Source organism: Tamandua tetradactyla, chromosome 12 (assembly GCF_023851605.1).
Source record: "Tamandua tetradactyla isolate mTamTet1 chromosome 12, mTamTet1.pri, whole genome shotgun sequence".
NCBI classification, from domain to species: Eukaryota; Metazoa; Chordata; class Mammalia; order Pilosa; family Myrmecophagidae; genus Tamandua; species Tamandua tetradactyla.
Genome location: NC_135338.1, coordinates 62,894,033 through 62,912,560, shown reverse-complemented (window position 1 = coordinate 62,912,560; position 18,528 = coordinate 62,894,033).

Sequence of the window (18,528 nt, the reverse complement as noted above, 5' to 3'; positions counted from 1 at the left end):
ATGACTCCCATGTCCTCAGAGATAAAGTTCAAATTTATCCGCCTGGCTATTATTGCATAGAACCAGCACTAACTTGAGGAATGAAACAGACAGTTACTGAGCCTTCCTTAAGGACAAAGTGCCTAGAAGAGGGCTGCCCTGTTGGGAGTTCAGAGACATCTTCCTGGGGGAGGTGGCACTTGGCTAGACCTTGCAGGAGAGAATATCATTGTTGTTATTATTATTGTTTGCCAGATACCAGGCAAAGACCTTCCTCTGGTTGCTGTAACCAGTCCTTCCAAGAACCTTATCAAGGGGCAGCATCACTGCCCCATTTTGCAGAGGAGGGCGACTGGCCCAGGGTTGTACGTCTTGTACATCACGGGGTTGCATCTCATCTGGCTCTTTTGAACTCCCCAGCCTGTGCTTTCTTTCCTTTTGAAAAATGTCTTTGGTTTAATTTTACCATAAAGCAGTAAAGTGTACATAAAAAACCAATTTGAGCAGTACAAGAGAGTGACAGTGAAAACAGTCCCCTTTCTCCCTGGTCCTGCTCCTGGGCCTCCATGGAGAATTTCTGAGCACCTGGAAGCTGACATAAGCCCAGTGGCCAACCCCCTCCTAGTCCTGTACCTGCTCTGTATGCAGCACATCTTGGTAGTGGTTCCTCTGATCATAGAAAACCCTGAGCTTTCCCTGCTCTGGGCTGCCACCTCTGGGGCCCTACTTGCTGCTGAATTAGCCATGGTCCCTGCCTAGGGCATCCTGAATCCTGGCAGTGGCCTTAGAGCTAAGTGCTCCTAGCTTCCCAAGGGAGCTGGAGCATGGTGTGGCCGGGTGTGGGAAGGGGAAGGTGCCCCTGGCAGAAGGTCCCATATGAACATAGACAAGGAGATGCGATCAGGCTGCCAGGCTCTGGGGGAAGACTCTGTGACCTGAGAGATGGAGTTCTTCATCCTGCGCAGGGCACTGGGTGCATTATTGTGTTTATAGCCTGAGGGAGAAGCTCAATGAGAATCACTGGGTCAGAGATGTGTCATTGCTACTGGGCAGGACCTCAGTCTCATCTCATTTTGCACCTTTTAGATGCCTGAAGAGCACGCTCTTGAGATGAATGTGGTAATTTAGAAACAGTAATTGCTTTTCTCTCCATCTTTTGGGGAAGGCTTGAAGTTCTTTGGCTAAAAGAGACTGAGAGCCCTCAGTGGGGGTTCTTGTGCCCCACGGTCCTGCCCCGTACCCTCAGAGGGTACAGCAGAGGCCGTCCCTGACTCTGAAGCTGCTCTTGGCCCCTTCATCCATGCTGAGTCCCTTGTGGTTCCTGGATGGGGATGGGAAGGAGCTTAGATCCTTGGTACTGGTTCTTCTGAACAGTGGAAACCCTGAGCTTTCCCTGCTATGGGCTGCCATCTCTGGGGCCCTATTTGCCGCTGAATTAGCTATGGTCCCTGCTTATCTCCTTTGCATCCCCATCTGGGCTCACCAAGGATGAAGCATGGAGCAAATACAAAGCTCAAGTCAGGTGTGGGGGGAGGTGAAACCCAATGTCGGCTTGTATTAGCTAGATTTCTATTGAGAAACAGAATCAGCAGGAGATATTCATCAATATAACATTTATGAAAGTGTCTCCTATAACCATGGGGATGTAACAGTCCAAGATCTGTAGGGCAGGCCTTGAGCTGACAGCTCCAATGAAGGTCCTCAGTGAACTCTCAGGAGAGGTTGGCTGGCTGAAGCAGGAAGAGAGATTGTCTTTTCTGAATCCTCCTTAAAAGCCTTTTGGTGATTAGATTAAGCATCACTCATTGCAGAAGACACTCCCCTTAGCTGATTGCAAAAGCAATCAGCTGTGGATGCAGCCAACATGGTCAAGATTTAAGTCCATGAAATGTTATAGCAATAGGCAGACCTGACCAGACAACTGGGCCCCACCACCTGGCCAAATTGACACATGAACCTGATCATGACATGGCTCCTTTGGGTATATGGGGAACATGGAAGGAGTCTGTGGCAGGGACCTAGTCTGTCCTTGACTGGGCCATCTTCTCCCGACAGACTGGGGTGACCAGCATGTGCCCCAGGGTCTCTCCTTGTTTTGTGTGTCTCTTGCTGACTGTCCCCTCTGGCCCTCAGTTTTCTCAGCTGTATAATGGGCATGTGTTCCAGCCTAGCTCAAGTCCCAAACCAAAGAACACACCAGGCAAAAAGCTCCCTGTGAGTTTAATTTGGGACTTGCTAACAGAAGACAGCTCTTTCCCAATGGTGGCCAGTCAGGAAATGGAAATCAGTGATCTGTGCAAAGTAAGAAGAAGGGGGCCACCTTATATGGCAGAGCCTAGTGAGACCTGGCCACAAAGAAATCTCAGCTGAGTCTTGTGAAAGTTGATTACCAAAACTGATTAGGCTCAGTGGCCTTCAAAGTCTGTGTTCTGGTCCTGTGGCTGCTGCATGCTCAAGGTTCCCTTTTCCATACGGGAGGGGGTCCTAACCCCTGGGCTGCCACCATCCACCCCCACATAGCAGTCCACATTGACCACAGGACAGAAATTGATTCCATATTCCACAACAACAGTAAAAGAGACAACAGAACACCAGGAGTCCCCGACACAGAAAACAACTTCACAAAGTGATGCCACCATGGCCAACAAAAGGAACCAAACCATTCCACTGACAATTGACAAAACCTGTGAACCCAGTCCTAAATGTGAAGATTCCCTTCCAGATCTTCCCATGTGCTGAATTCTGCCAGGCCAGCAGGGTAGTCCACGCACGGGGGCTATAGTCCAAGACAGGCCAGTGATACCTGATGATTGATGACAGTTTAGTACATGCTTAGCTTCACCATATAAGAATGATCATGTTGTCTTGATATGATCCCAACACAGGGAAGGAGTTCTTATCCATAGACACTAGCAAATCTAACAAAAATACTGTTGCTATCTATTTTTATATTTGTCCTTAAAAAAAGTAAGTTCCTCCAAGTCATCAACATTTTTGTTCAATTTTTTTCCTCAAAAACTCTCATTTGCTAGATTATTCTTTATTTATTACACATTTGGATCAGCTGAAAAAACATACATACTAACAAGCTGAATTATTTATAGGGAGCATAAGAACAAGGTGACATTTTCTAGGGCAGTATTTTTTTTATTCTCTAGTTAGCAAGACAGTACTAGGACATAGTAAACAGATTTACAATGTAATGAATAATTTGTTTCTATCATTTTGGCTAATAAAGGGCAATGCTAAAAGATGTTTCTAGTGAACAAAATTGTCTTTTCCTTATCACAAACATACTAGATCTAAATATAAGAACCCAGTCCAACATTCTATATTTTCTAATCCCTGTATGTGCCAACCATGTTGAGTTTTCAGGAATGAAAAGTTAATAAACTGTTACAGAATGAACTGTTTTAAATAACCCATTTAGGAGTAATGTAGTCAAATTAAGGCAATAACTATAATCCTACCTGCACCTTTATCTCCCTAGTCAGTAAAATTGAGAAAATAACTTTTGTCCATCTCTATAATAAATATTATTAACCCATAATCTTAGGATTCCTAACCAGTTTGGCCGCACGGGCCAGGACCATGGCCAATTGATCTCATTTCCCCCAATTTCTAATGCTTGTGGCATAGATAAAAGCAAGCCACTCATTGCTTCCTTGCAGTTGTAGCATCACTGGTCCCTTTTCCTGCATTCAAAGGGCTAGCATAAGGGAGCAGCTGCTCAGGACTGTGAACTGAGGTTGGTAAGGGCTGGATACAATGGCGTGACTGTCTGTATCTGTCTTGGTCAATAAGCGTCTCCAATGCTTAGTGCAAAACCCAACCTAGTTCACTTATGGCATTCTCTTTGCAGGATCAGCTTTGTCTCTGACTATGCCCATGAGAAAAGCAGCTTCTGTTCTTGAACCCCAAACATCAGACAATAGGGATGGATCAAGACTTACAGCATTTAGAACCAGTTTGTGAAATTCAAATGGGTGTTGTTTGGCTCTAGATGGGTCGGCTATCACCAGGTGTTTCCTGTAAGTAGGTAGCCCAGTCAGGTTGTCTGTCCAGTTGTCAGTACAAATAGTTCATGAATCTCTTGGTTCATGAACAATGACCAATTCAGTCCATTGGCTGCTTTGCATAGTCCCAGTTTTCTACCATACTTGGTTGCACAGCTATTCCTTCCACATAGGAAACTGGTCTAAAGATATCATGCATCTTTGTGCTTAAAGGGTTGTTGAAAATACTGAACTGTAGTGAATAAGCTCTCCATTTCTTTAACGTGCTCAATTGTGCACTGCCAGAGTGAGGCTTAGTGGAAGTGTTCTATATCCACCCCTATATGGGGATGGCTGTTTTTAATTCCACAAGGCATTTCTCAGTCAGTCCTTTAACTTGCAGGTATTATAGGCAGAACACAGTTTGGCTTTTTTCTAAAGCTGGGACCAAAAGCTGGTGGAAACTGTCTTTGCTAGTTGCCTTTGCCGCAAGCCCCACCCAAAGCCAATGCTGGTACTGGCCCCATCTAATTCACAAGGCACATCTGGATCCACCACTCATAAAGCCTGAGGCAGGATAGCTCATATGGCTGTTTCAAAAGCAGCTTGCTGAAACATATCCTATTCCTGGGAATGGATTTTCTTGATCAAAACATACACTGGTTTTAACATTTGGGCTAAGTGAGGAATGACATGTTTCCAATACCTCAATAATCCCAAGAATTTGACAGGGCAGCCGGAGCATTGTGATGCATCCTGATCAGTTGCCCATCCCAGACTCCCAAGGTGAAATAACAATGAGTCTGAGGCTACTTTCAGTTCTGAAAAAGAGTTACTGATTAACATGGCAATACAATGGGCAACTTTTCCACTTAGCCAAATCCTTTGCCACAAGACTGTGGCAGATGATCAGGCCATATAAATAGCCTCATGGGAGCATGAAAAAAATCCTTTATTCTTCCCAGGTAAAGATGAAAACAGGCTGACTGGCCCTATTAAAGGGAATACTAAAGAATTGAGTGTTAATTCCTTGTAGGGAAGAGGCAACCTTTGGAAATATCTTATAAAATCTCTGCTCCTTGGGCGCTCACTCCACAGTTCAACTAATACTGCATTTGGCTGCCCATCAATACCCTCCATTTTAGCTCCAACAGCTGTTAGATATTTCCACATTTGTCTACATGACGCAGTTTGGACTGTCATGTCTCTTCAGGATGCAACCTGTAGCTCTAACTCCAGCTCTGTTTTTCATATATGCCTTTTATCATATTGAGGAAGTTACCTCAAATCACATCTCCAGGGAGATCATCTAATTATAGTTTCAAACATACAATGCTGAATAGGGATTAGAAGAAATGGCTGCCTTTACAAATGGGATTAGGATTAAAACATTGCATCATTTTTCAGTTTAACACTAGATTTGCTGGAAAGGAGGGTCAATATAAGGAAGGTAACTTTAAGATGAAAACAACTCATTATACATTAGTTTTCCCTATTTTACGTAATGAATTAGAATAAAATATATAGAAAAATGTATTTATTCAAGGTCTATGGTAACACACCCTTTTTCATTTCTGGTTTTGTTTATTTGCATCTTCTCTCTTTTTTTTCCTTTGTCAGTCTTGCTAGTGGCCCATCAATTTTTTTTTATTTTCTCAAAGAACAAACTTTTGGCTTTATTGATTCTTTTTATTGCCCTTTTGTTCTCCTATTCATTTTACTCTGCTTTAATCATTGTTATTTCCCTTCTTCTATCTGCTTTGGGTTGAGTTTGCTTTTCTTTCTCAAGTTCTTCCAGGTGAGCAGCTAAGTCCTTGATTTTGCTTTTTGTTTTTTAATATAGGCATTTAGGGCAATAAATTTCCCTCTCAGCACAGCCTTTGCCACATCCCATACATTCTGAAAGGTTGTATTCTTATTTTTATTTGTCTCCAGATAGCTTCTGATTTCTCTAGCAATTTCTTCTTTGACCCACTGGTTGTTTAAGAATGTGTTATTTAATCCCCATGTATTTGTGAGAGTTCTCATGCTTTGGTGGTTATTGACATCCAGCTTCATTCCATTGTGATCAGAGAAAGTTCTTTGAATAATTTCAATGTTTTTAAATTTATAAAGGCCTGTTTTGTGCCCCAGCATATGATTTATCCTAAAGAAGTTTCCATGAGTCCTAGAGAAGAATGTATATCCTGGTGTTTTGGGGTGTAATGACCTATATATCTCGAGTTGGGTCTAATTCATTTATCAAGTTGTTTAACTTCTCTATTTCCTTATTGATCTTCTGTGTGGTTTTCTATCTGTAGAGGAGAGTGGTATATTGAAGCTCCTACTATTATTGTTGAAACATCTATCATTCCCTTCAGGTTTGCCAATGTCTGTCTCATGTACTTTGGAGCTCCTTGATTGAGAGCATAAACATTTATGATTGTTATTTCTTCTTGGTGAATTGTCCCTTTTATTACTATTTAGTGTCCTTCTTTGTCTCTTATGATGTGTTTACATTTAAAACCTATTTTGTCTGATATTAGTATAGCTAGTCCCTTTTGGTTACAATTTGCATGGAAAATATTTTTCCATCCTTCCACTTTCAATCTATTTGTATCTGTGCGTCTAAGATGAGTTTCTTGTAAGCAGCATATAGCTGGATTATATTGCTTAATCCATTCTGTCAATCTGTATCTGTTAATTGGTAGGTTTAGTCCATTAACATTCAAAGTTATTACTGTAAAGGCATTTCTTGACTCCATCATCTTATCTTTTGAATTTTATTTGTCAGATCTATATATTCTTTTCCCTCCTTCTTTTTTATCTTTTAAAAAAGTACCCTTACTGGTACTCTTCAATTCTGTGCCCTCCTCCAGACCTCCATCTCCTGTCTCTTTTTATTCAACTGAAAGAACTCTGTGTAGTATTTCTTGTTGGGCTGGTCTCTTGTTGACAAATTCTTTCAGGATTTGTTTTTCTGTGAAGATTTTAATCTCTCCCTCAGTTTTGAAAGACAATCTAGCTGGGTACAGAATTCTTGGCTAGAAGTCTTTCTCTTTCAGAATCTTAAATATATCATACCACTGCCTTCTGTCCTCCATAGTGCCAGTTGAGTAGTCTGAACTCAGTCTTATGTGGTTACCCTTGTGTGCAGTAGATTGTTTCTCTCTGGCCACTTTCAGGATTTTCTGCTTCTCTTCAACATTTGATGAACTGATAAGTATGTGTTCTGGGGAAGGCCTGTTTGAATTTATTCTATTTGGAGTTCATTGAGCTTCTTTGACTTACATATTTATGTCCTTATAAGGGTTGGGAAGTTTTCCCCCATTATATTCTCAACTAATCTTCCTAGCCCTCTACTCTTCTCTTCTCCTTCTGCAACATCGGTGATTCTTATATTTGCGTGCTTTCTTTTGTCCATGATTTCCCTGAGATCCAATTCAAATTTTTCCATCTTTTTTTGCCATTTGCTATTTTGAGTGTTTGAAATCAGTTGTCCTGTCCTCTAGTTCACTTATTCTTTCTCTGCCTCTTCAAATCTGCTGTTGTGTATTTCTAGTATGATTTTTGTTTGGTTTACAGCATCTTTAATCTCTGTGATATCTGCAATTTTTATATTTATTCTTTCAAATTCCTCTGTATGCTCTTCTAGTGTCTTCTTGAGCTCCTTTATTTCATTAGCCATCCCATTTATTTTATTTAGTAGAGTTATATGAACATCTTCGATTAGTGGTTCCAACATCCGTGTCTTCTCTTGTGTTTTAATTGGGTCATGAGGCTGGACTATATCTGTTTGCATTGCGATATGCTTAGTGTTCTTCTGCTGTCTTCATGGCACATAAATATCTCTATTGGTTTAGTTTGAAAGTTGATTTCCTTCAGTCGTCTAAAGCTTTGGATTTGCAGGATCGATGTGGTGCAGGATGCAGGGCACATGGTGGGGCACAACAGTACAGTGATGCATTGAAGCACAAGAATAGGCACAAGGTGGGGATGCTGTGCTGGTGTCTGTGAGCATGGGTTCCCAGTAGCCAGGGAGGATGTGGCTATACAGGTATGTGGGTCTAGGGGTGGGGCCCTTGTGTGCACTGGTTTAGGGTGCATGCGCAGAGCTCAGGGCAGCCAGTCTTTGTTGTGCCTGCATGGGCTGGGGGTGGATGTGGCCTGGCTGCACAGGTCAGCACTTTCCCAGAGCTGAGGGGCATGACTGAGGGCCATTTGCATGTGCAGATCTGGGAGGGCCATAAACTGATGTATACGTGTGCAGAGCTCAGGGGGTGTGAGGTGGGGTTGCAGGACTGTATGGGCTGGGAGTGGGTGTAGTCTGGGTATGGAGGTAATTGCCCACAGTCTTTATGCACTGGTGACCACCTGCAGGGGGCAGGGAGGGGAAGGTGGGGCTCAGGAGAGGCAGGGAAAGTCTACACTTTTATAGGAGAGGTGGGTTGGGCTGGGGCAGGCATGCATGCGCTTGGAGTGGGGGTGGGGGTGGGTACATGCATGAGGGTTTGACGGGGCAGGGGTGCTTGAATTGTGGGGAGTGGGGGCGGATGACAGGATTCAGGTGTTTGGGGTGTGGGGTGAATCACGAGTCGCACAGCTGCACTAATGAGGGTGGTGTGTTCAAGGAAACTGTCTTGGCTTAATTCCTAGTTCCCATCACCCCGTTCGTGCACTCCTGAGGGTTCCATGCTTCTGTGTTAAGCTATTTGCATCAGCCAGATGGTCTCTGGTTCTCTGCTTCTCTGTTCCTCAGCTTTTGCAACCTGGGCCACCTTATGTGGTGCAGAAGACTCTCCCAGGTCACTTACATCTTGGAATTGCTATCCCAGTCACCCTCCTATCCCTTCTGTAGTTGTTCCTTGGAGCAAGGGTGAACTTGACCTATTCTATTTCACCATCTTCCCAGAACTATCTCCCTGACTTAATCTTATATTAGACCAAAGGATGAACAAATTTTCACTGTTCATCCTCCTCCTCCCAGTTAGACTGGGGATCCTCATCATACAAAAAAAAAAATCCACTATTTGGGATCCTAATTTAGGGAAATTAGAATACCTCTTACTTGATCTTTAGAGAAGCTTCTGACCCTTACTGTAGTGCAACGACATGCTAATGTATGCAAATTTTAATCTACTCAATATAGTCTCTCATTTAAAGCATCTTTCAACTCTGCTTGGGCTACCCACATATCCCTCTCTAACTTAAGTTCCTCCTCCAGGTGGCAAACTGTCGCTTTAGCCTTCAGGGCCTCTTCTGTAGCTGATTGCATGGCCTCCAAAAGTGGCCAGACTACACCGGTGGCAGCTTGGTAACTATCCTTGTTCTTATGAAATCCCAACTGTCCTGCAGCCTGTTACAGGAGGGGTCTTAGTCTAGCAGGGAAGTTATAAGCATCTCTTTACTCCCTTGTGGTCCCCATTCACTTAAGAGAGTAGCCACCCCTCCCCTCATGGACATTGTAGGCTCTCCTGGAGTCTCCTTTCCCTGTACTTATACCTTTTACAGCTGGTGGCTCTTTGGTCTCCTGGCTGGCTTACCAAATGTTCCAGCCCAGCTTAAACCTAAGACCAAAGAACACACCAGGCAAAAAGTTTCCCATGAGCTTAATTTGGGACTTACTAACAGGAGATGGCTCTTTCCTGATGGTAGCCAGTTAGAAAATGGAAATCATTTATTCACGCAAAGCAAGAAAGGGAGTGCCTTATATGGCAGAGCCTCATTAGACCTGGCCACAAATAATTCTCAGGTGAGTCTTGTGAAACTTGATTACCAACAGTGATCAGGTTCAATGACCTTCAAAGTCTGTGTTCTGGTCATGCGGGCCACTATGTGCAAAAAGCCCCACCCTTTTCCCTAAGGGAGGGGGTCCTGACTCCTGGGCTGCCACACTATGATAATAATACCCCTTCAGCAAACCCTAACACACAAATCTGATGGAATCAATGGACTCAGAATGAAAATTTTTGTACAGTGTTAGCAGATGAGTGGTGACAGGTGGGGAGAACTGACCCAAGACTAATGTCTAGAATATGCAAAGAGTGACAAGAAAAGCACTGGAGGACCTCTGGGAAAAGAGGCGAGCAGCAACAGCTGCTATTTATACCGTTGTCCACCATTCTAAGAACACACGCAAATGACCCTGTAGTTCTCACAACAACCTAATCTAAGAGACTCTTGGAATATGCTCAATTTACAGATAAGAATGGTGGGGGAGAGGCTCAGAGGCTTGTCCAGGACCACCCACAGGAGATTCGAATGTGAGGGGCTGCTCCAGTGTCTGTGGTTGTGACCCCTCTGTGCTACAGAGGAAGGGAAGGAACAAACCACGGAGTTCGTTCTCAAGTAAATAACTGCAAATTATGACAATTAGATACCATTAGGGATTGACTCATATACCCACAAGAAACAGGTTCATCCTTACATGTGTACTTTGGTCATGCACTGCCCAAGTTCATGTGTTCTGTGGGCATGAACTCATCTGTAAACAGGACCTTTGAAGATGGTATTGTTAGTTGAGGTGACACTGAACCGAACTAGGTGGGCCTTAATCCAATAGGGCTAGAATATTTTCAGCAAAGGAAATTGGGCCTGGAAGGAAAGGCCAGAGGTCAGCAGAAACCAGAAAGCGTGGACACAAGAAGGAGAGAGCCCTGTTGAGGTAATACTTTTCCTGAACAATGGGGTGGAAAGCCCACCCTCTGCAAACCTTTCCTCATGCATGGGTGGGTCGACTCTCCTGTCCTGAGGTTTCTTTGCTCCAGACCTCAGTTTCCATGGTTTTGTTTCAGAATTTATTTTTCCTTCAATCTATCCCATTTTTATCCCTTTTAGTCCAGCTGGCAGTGGATCCATTCATATAGATCTTGCAAAAAATGCATCAATTTTCCATGCAACACACAGGGGTCCCAACCATCAGACAATAGGACTTTCCACAAATCCTTCGTGGTTTGTGGCATTTCCAATCCTGGCTTGTGCTGAAATGACAGACTGGTACCAGGTTTGGTTACATCCTCACATGGCTAACTATTCTCTAGGGATTCATTGCCTGGAAGCTCAGAATTTTCCAAAGTATCATTTTCTGGTTTCTTTGTACCCAAGAGTTCAGTTCTCAGTTTATCTCCTTCCTCTTGCATTTAACTATAAACTACATGGAGAAGCCAGCCGCACTTTGGAAATCTCTTCGGCTGACAATGCAAGCTTGCCATGTTTAAATTCGGCCTTTCATCTGACAGCAGAACTCAATTTTGCAAGATTCTCTGCCACCTTAAAGCAGGGTTTGCTTTTCCTCCAGTTGGCAATGACACATTCATAATTTCTGTCTAAGGTTTCATCAGATGTATGGTTAGCATCCATATTTCTACCAGGAGTTTCTTCAAAGTGATCCAGGCTTACTATATCGAGATCCTCACAATTCTTCCAAAATCTTCCTTTTACCCATTTATAATGCCATTTTAACATGTTTTATATTTGCATCTCAGCACCCCACTTCTCTGGGGTACCAAAATCTGTTTTGGTTTGCTAAAGCTTTTGGAATGCAATATACCAGAAATGGCTTGGCTTTTACAAGGGAGTTTTATTAGTTTACAAATTTACAGTTCGAAGGCCATAAAAATGCCCCATTTAAGGCATCAACAGGAAGATACCATCTTTGGAGAAAGGCTGCTGGCATCTGAGGTTTCTCTGTCAGATAACAAAGCATATGGTCAGTGTCTGCTGGTCCTTCACTCCTGCGTTTTGTTGCTTTCAGCTCCTGGTTCCAGTGACTTTCTCTCTGAGCTTCTGTGAGTCCTCTCTTAGCATCTCCAGGGATTTCCTCTTTAAGCTTTCTTTCTGAGCTCTCTTGGCTTTCCTCTCTGTCTTTTGTCCTCTTATAAAGGACTCCAGTGAGAGGATTAAGACCACCTGGAATGGGGTGGGTCACATCTCAATTGAAATAACCTAATTAAAAGGTCCTGCCCACAATAGGTCTACACCTACAAGAATGGTTTAAAAGAACATGGCATTTTCTGGGGGTACATAACTGCTACAAAGCAGCACAGACAGTGCTGTGCTTTCTCTCTTCTGTAAAAAGAAATAAAACTAGATAGAGCTACTATGGCTAAGAGATTTAAAATGGAATTGCCCCGGGTTCAGTTCCTGGTCCATGCACTTCCCAAAAAACAAATAAACAAACAAACAAAAATTCAACAAATGGTGCTGCAATAATGGGATACTCACAGGGAGAAATGATGAAATGTAACCTCACCATACAGCATAAAAAAAAAATGGAATTGGAAGGTCATTCTGGAGGTTCTTTTTATGCAGGTGTATTACTCAGGGTTCTCTAGAGAAACAGAACCCACAGGAGATATCTGTAAACATGAGATTTATAAGGTTGTCTCATGCAACTGTGGGAATGGAACAGTCCAAAAATCCATAGGCAGGCTGTGAAGCTGGCAGTTCTAATGAAGATTCTGGATGAACTCCACAGGAGAGGCCCACTGGCTGAGAAGTAGCAAAAAAGATTCTCTCTTCTTTCTGAAAAGTCTTCAACTGATTGGATTTCTCATTGGTGGGAGACGTGCCTTAGTTATCACAGATGTAATCAGCCACAGATCCAATCAACTGACTGATGATTTAATACACCAGCCTTCTGGTTTATCAAACAGCCATGAAATATACTTGCAGCAATGGTCAGGCAGCTGCTTGCCTAATCAGATAACTGGGCATCTTCACTTGGCTAAGTTGACACCAGAACTTAACGATCACAGTCCACCCTTTGTCAACTTGGCAGCTATACACATCACCTTGAAATACTGCTTAATTTCCAAATAGAACACAATAACAGACATATATTTCACCTAACAATAGTCAAGTGTCCTGTATACAACTGGAAACATACTACATCTCTCCAGAATAGAGTGTAATTCTGTCCTTAGATAGCATTCACTCTCTTTTTTTTTTGGTATGTTGCATGATGGGCCCACATTTCATTCTTTTTCCATGTGAATATCCCATTATTGCAGCACCATTTTTTGAAATTTTTTTTGTTGTTGGTTTCTTTTGTTTGTTTGTTTTGGGAAATGCATCGGCCAGGAATCAAACCTGGGTCTCCCACATGGCAGGCAAGAATTCTACCACTGAACTATCCTCGCATCCCCAGGTAACATTCACTCTTAAACTTCATACTGTGACTTAATACTATAACATGAACAATACAACTTATGCCATAGGATAAGAGGAAAACAAGATATTTGCTTATGTACAAATGCAAACATACTCATAGCAAAACAGGGAGGAAATAGTCATACCATCATAGTCCTCATTTCTATAACTGGTCACGTGGTCGTAGTTTATATTTATCTCTACCTTCGTCAACCACCCGTTCCATATTCCCTTTGCCCTCAACAAGCACTTCAGCTGGCTGTGGTTCTTTTCTAAGGTGGGGTAACCCAAACCTTCATTCCTGAAATTTCTGGGCCATTGGTAGTCCTGCCTGGATTGGGTTGTTGCAGTTTTCCATTGACTTTAATCACAGGGCATGGTAAGACTAAGAGATGCCCTAAGGAATTTCCTGTATTCCAGGAAAACTCTTACCTCCATTGTATAGTTGTAGTCCTACTTCCCTTTGATAGTTGGGACTAATCACCCTAGACAGAACAGCAATCCCATTTGTGCCTGTTGATTTGGTGGCATGAGAAGCCCAAAGTGGCCAAGTGGCAGTCTTAACTTCCAGTTCAATGGAATCACTGTTGTTTCTCCTGGTAGGAGCATTCCCCTTTTTGGAATAAAGACTTGTAGACAAGCAGAGCTTGTCTATAATAAAGACTTATAGACAAGCAGGTTTCAGGGACAGGAAGCAAACAATTTCTTAGTGGATCATTAGGGGTGATAGCGAGTGGTACCACCCCTATTTCTACCCTTTGATTCCTAGACCCATGAGTTATGGCTTTGGGAGAAACACCACCATTCAGTGTACATTGATTTAGAGCATTTACAGCTTGAAGAACATCGCACCAGTCCTGCAAGGTATTGTCACCTGCTTGGCACCATAACTGTGTCTTCAAAAGGCTGTTCCACCATTCTATAAACCCAGTTGCCTCTGGATGATTGGGTACATGGCAAGACCAGAGAATTCCATAAGCATGTTCCCATTCCTCTACTTCATTTGTTGTGAAGTGGGTTTCTTGATCAGAAGCACTGCTCTGTGAAATACCATGATGGTGATTAAGGCATTCTGTAAGTCCACGGGTGGTAGTTTTTGCAGAAGCATTGTGTGCAGGGAAGGCAAACCTACATCTGCAGGATGTGTCTATTCCAGTTACAACAAATTGCTGCCCCTTCCATGATGGAAGTGGTCCGATATAATCAACCTGCAACCAGGTAGTGTGCTGATCACCTCAGGGAATGGTGCCTTATTGGGGACTGAGTGTGGGTCTCTGCTGCTGGCAGATTGGGCACTGAGCAGTGGCTGTAGCCAGGTTGGCTTTGGTGAGTGAAAGTCCATGTTGCTGAGTCAATGCATAACCTCCATTCCTACCACCATGCCCACTTTTTCATGAGCCCACTGGGCAATGGAAGGAGTGGCTGAGGAAAGAGCTTCCCAACCTCCAGTCTGCTTTGAGAAGGCAGTTTGCAGTCCTCCAGCCTGCCCAGAGGAATCTGCCATCTAACCTCTGTCTAACGTGATTAACCCTTCAGTGCCTGCTAATTCTGTAACCACCCCCCTGGGGAAACAGCCCTCACTCCTCTGTCTGGAGGAACTAATCTTGTTTCACCAGATGAAACTGCAATGGAATGCCCTAAGGTAAGAGGCTTGAAAGACTCTTTCTTTTCATGATCCACCCCCACCACCCCTCTTTGCTTCATGACCTATAATGAGACAACAGTCCCAACAAGCTCCGAAAGGTGAGGTACAAAGTGTGACCCATGAGGTGGTACTCTATACACCAAAAGAACAGATGCAAGCAACTGACTGATGACTTAATACACCAGCCTTCCAGTTTATCAACGAGCCAGTGCTTGCCTGACTAGACAATTGGGCATCATCACTTGGCCAAGTTGACACCAGAACATAACCATCTCAGCAGGTCTCACCCAGATATCACAAACTGCCACAGAATGCAAAGCCTGAGGCAGAAACATTCCTCGAAACCCAAAGGACACCCAGAAACCATAAAACAAACCACAAAATAAAGAATTCAGTTAATTAACCTGAAGGACAATTAGAGCACCTCAAATATCCACCTACCACAAACAACTTGTTTAACCATCTTCTTTTCCTTTAAAAACCCTTGCTGGAAATGCCAAGATGGGACATAATTTGGGCTGCTACCTGAATTGGCGTGCCCCAAATTGCAATCTAAGACCCCCATTAAATGCCTTTGTGACCTTGCAGCTTAATTTGCTATTTTTCAGTTGACACTTCCCATGTCACTGTGCCTCTTTGCCACCTCCTGCTCACCCCTGGCTCCTGGGGCTCTTAGAGGGGGATGGGAGGTGCCCAGAGCACACAGCCAGAAGGGCGTGCACGTCCACTGTTGGAGCATGACGCCAAGTGGAGGACAAGTTTGAGCAGGAGCTCTGGCCCAGCGACTGGGGCACCTTTAGGATTAGAGGCTCCCTTGGGGAGGGCTTAATGAGGAGAGGGGAGGCTGCCAGCCGAGCTCTCCCTGCCTGCCTCCCTCCAAGCCTGTCCCCTGCTGGGCCCTTTGCATACCTGGGGCCCCTACCTGGAGCACTTCCTGGTGTTCATGACACCCCTCTCCTCCACCATCACAAACTGGAGGTCCCCAGGACACATGGAGGGGCCAGTGGGGAGAGAGAAGATCAGATAGGATCTCCAAAGGCCCCTCCATCTTGGCTGATCTGTTTGGCAATCATGGTCAGGGGTACCACCCCTGTAACAGCTTGGGAAACTGAGGCTCAGAGGGCTGATGGGGAGGAGGAAGAGGCAGAGGCACTTTCCACAGTGCTGTGTTGTACAGACCCACACCTCGCTGACCAGCTCCTGGGGTCTGATCATTGTTGGATGAGCCAAGAAAAAGGGGGCCCAGCCAGGGTCTCTGTCTTCAGCCAACCCCCCTCACCTCACGTCATCTCCAGGGCTTTCTTGACTGTGTAATGCACTCCCCTCTTCTGCCCCCTCCACTGCTGGTGGGGCCTACAGCTCCATTTCCAAAAGCCCAGCCCAGCCTCCCTGTGTGTGGGTATTAGTGTGTGTGCATGTATCTGCATGTGGGCACATGTCTAGGAGCCCTGGCCAGGTCTCAGACCCTGTTTCAAAGGCCCATGGAAAGGGAAGTGGAGTGGAAAGGCCATTTGGGGTCAGGCAATAGAAACTTGAGTCTGGTTTTGGTCCTTTCTTCCCTTCCTGCTCTCACTCTGAGGGGATCCAAGGAGGACTCAGACCCAGGCTGTCAAGAAACCATGCGGTCTAGAGGGAGAGGCAGAGTTGGAGCAGGGAGGTGAACAATGGGGAGGTGGGTGGGGCCTGCCCAAGGTACTAGAGGTTTTGAACATCCCAGTGCAGGAGCTGCCTTTGCCCAGAGGCAGTGGAGCCAGGAAGGGTTGAGCAGGGAGGTGATACCATCAGAGTGCCTTTGAAAGTTCTCTCTGGATGAAGCATGGAGGCTGTAGTAGTAAGATGGGTGAGGAGGCCATGAGATGGAGGGGATGGGTGTGGCCAGGCCCAGGGAAGGGGCTGGGGGAATAGAAAGGAGAAAATGGCTTTGAAGAAGAAGCAGAATCGTGCGCATTAGTCAGATGGATTTTTGGAGTCTGATCTCTCACATTAACTAGCTACGCAATCTTGGTAAGTTGCCCAACCTCTCTGAGCCTCAGTTTTTTCAACTGTAAATTTGGGATACTAATACCACGATCATAGGTTGTCATGCAAGGCCAATGAAGAAATCTAGGCAAGGAGTTTGGCAGGCGACTGGCATGGAACAAACACCTGGGAACTGGCCTCTGTGGCTATTTTAAATGCATAGAGCTTAACTCTCAAGGCTTCTGAGATTTCTGACCTGGGAGATGAGGGGATTGAGTGGCCATCCATTGAGGCAACTTCTTGGTTGGGACATAAGTTGGGTTATATGTGACAAACTTAACATAGCAGTGGCTTAAACAAGATAGATATTTATTTCTCTCCCATAAAAATCTGGTTGCAGGATGATCTGTGCTTAGTGACATAGCCAGGGACACAGACCCCTGCCATTCCTGCCAACTTGCCTTCAGTGGCATGATCCAAGTTGGTGCCCACCAGGTCTGTATTCCTGAGGGTAAGGGGAAGGAAGAAAAGACCCCTTTAAGAGGATGACCTGGAAGTGGACCGCAGCATTTCTGCCATTTTCTATTGGCCAGAACTTAGTCACGAGGCCACAACAAGGCCACACTTGGCTGCAAGGAAGACTGGGAAATGTAGTCTTTATTCTGCGTGGCATGATCCAATAAAATCAGGCGGTCTATTGCCATTGGGGAAAAGGAGACCTGGAATTCCCAAGGATGGGGAATGTGGGAAGAGGAACAGACAGGGTGGCGATGGTGGCGGTGATCAGTCTGGGAAGGAGATAATTCACTTCTCAGGTCTCAGAGGCTGCAACATTGTATGCCACCCCCAGGCGGACATTTCCTCTTGACCTTCTTTCTTATGCACACCCCCATACCATATAGGCCACCGTGAGACCCAAGTCTGCAAGTAGAAACCTGGAGCTTACGTGGATGCCCCACATAGCTGGGCTGTGTTAATTCCCAAATTTTCCATAGCAAGCAATGTTGGTATTGTCTTGAGGCCAGTGACATTTCTGTTTTTTTGGGGGGGTCATCTCCTGTCACAGAGTCCCTAGAGCAGGGCTTGATGTAAAGGCATGGATAACCTTTTCCTTTTTCTGTTCTTATCTGGGAATGTCAACACACCTGGTCAGCAGCCAACAGCTGGGATGATACCGTTCTCCAGGCAATAGGGAGAAACTCCCAGTTTGAGCTGGCTCCATCGTGGGACTCTGCAGACCTTAGAGATGGAACCTGTAACTCAGCCCAGAAGTGCTCCTTCTGGATGCATTCAGAACCAGGATGTCCTGGTTCTGGGGACTCAGTGAATCTTGTCTTCCTCCCCAGACACCATGTCTTTCAGGGAATGCTGACTGATGGGCTCCCCTTCCAGGCCTCCAAATGACCTTCCTCTCTAGCTTTTCCAGAGAGGCCCTCTGAGGCCAGTTTCCCAGCCTAAGGCTTCACCCAATATGGGCTTGCTCCTTTGGACTCAGTTTCAGTTAGTGGGTGGGATTCCCTCTCTGCCTTGGCCTCTGGGATTCCATCTTTCTAGGAAGGCTGAGTATGTCCCTGGGGTTTAAGAATTTTCCCCCATCACAGGTATCTTGCTTTATGGTTCTCAGGCTGGAGTGGTATTGGCACCTTCCTTTGGCTGCTAATGAAAAACATCAGGACATCCATGAACACAGAAAACCCTAGTGGTTTCAGGAAGGAGAAAGGGGCTGTGTTCTGGCCTCCTGTTCCAGGGTTAGGTTGTGTGGGAATCTGTGCTTCCATGTTTCTAAGCTCTTGGCTGTGACTTTAAACTCACTGATGTGGG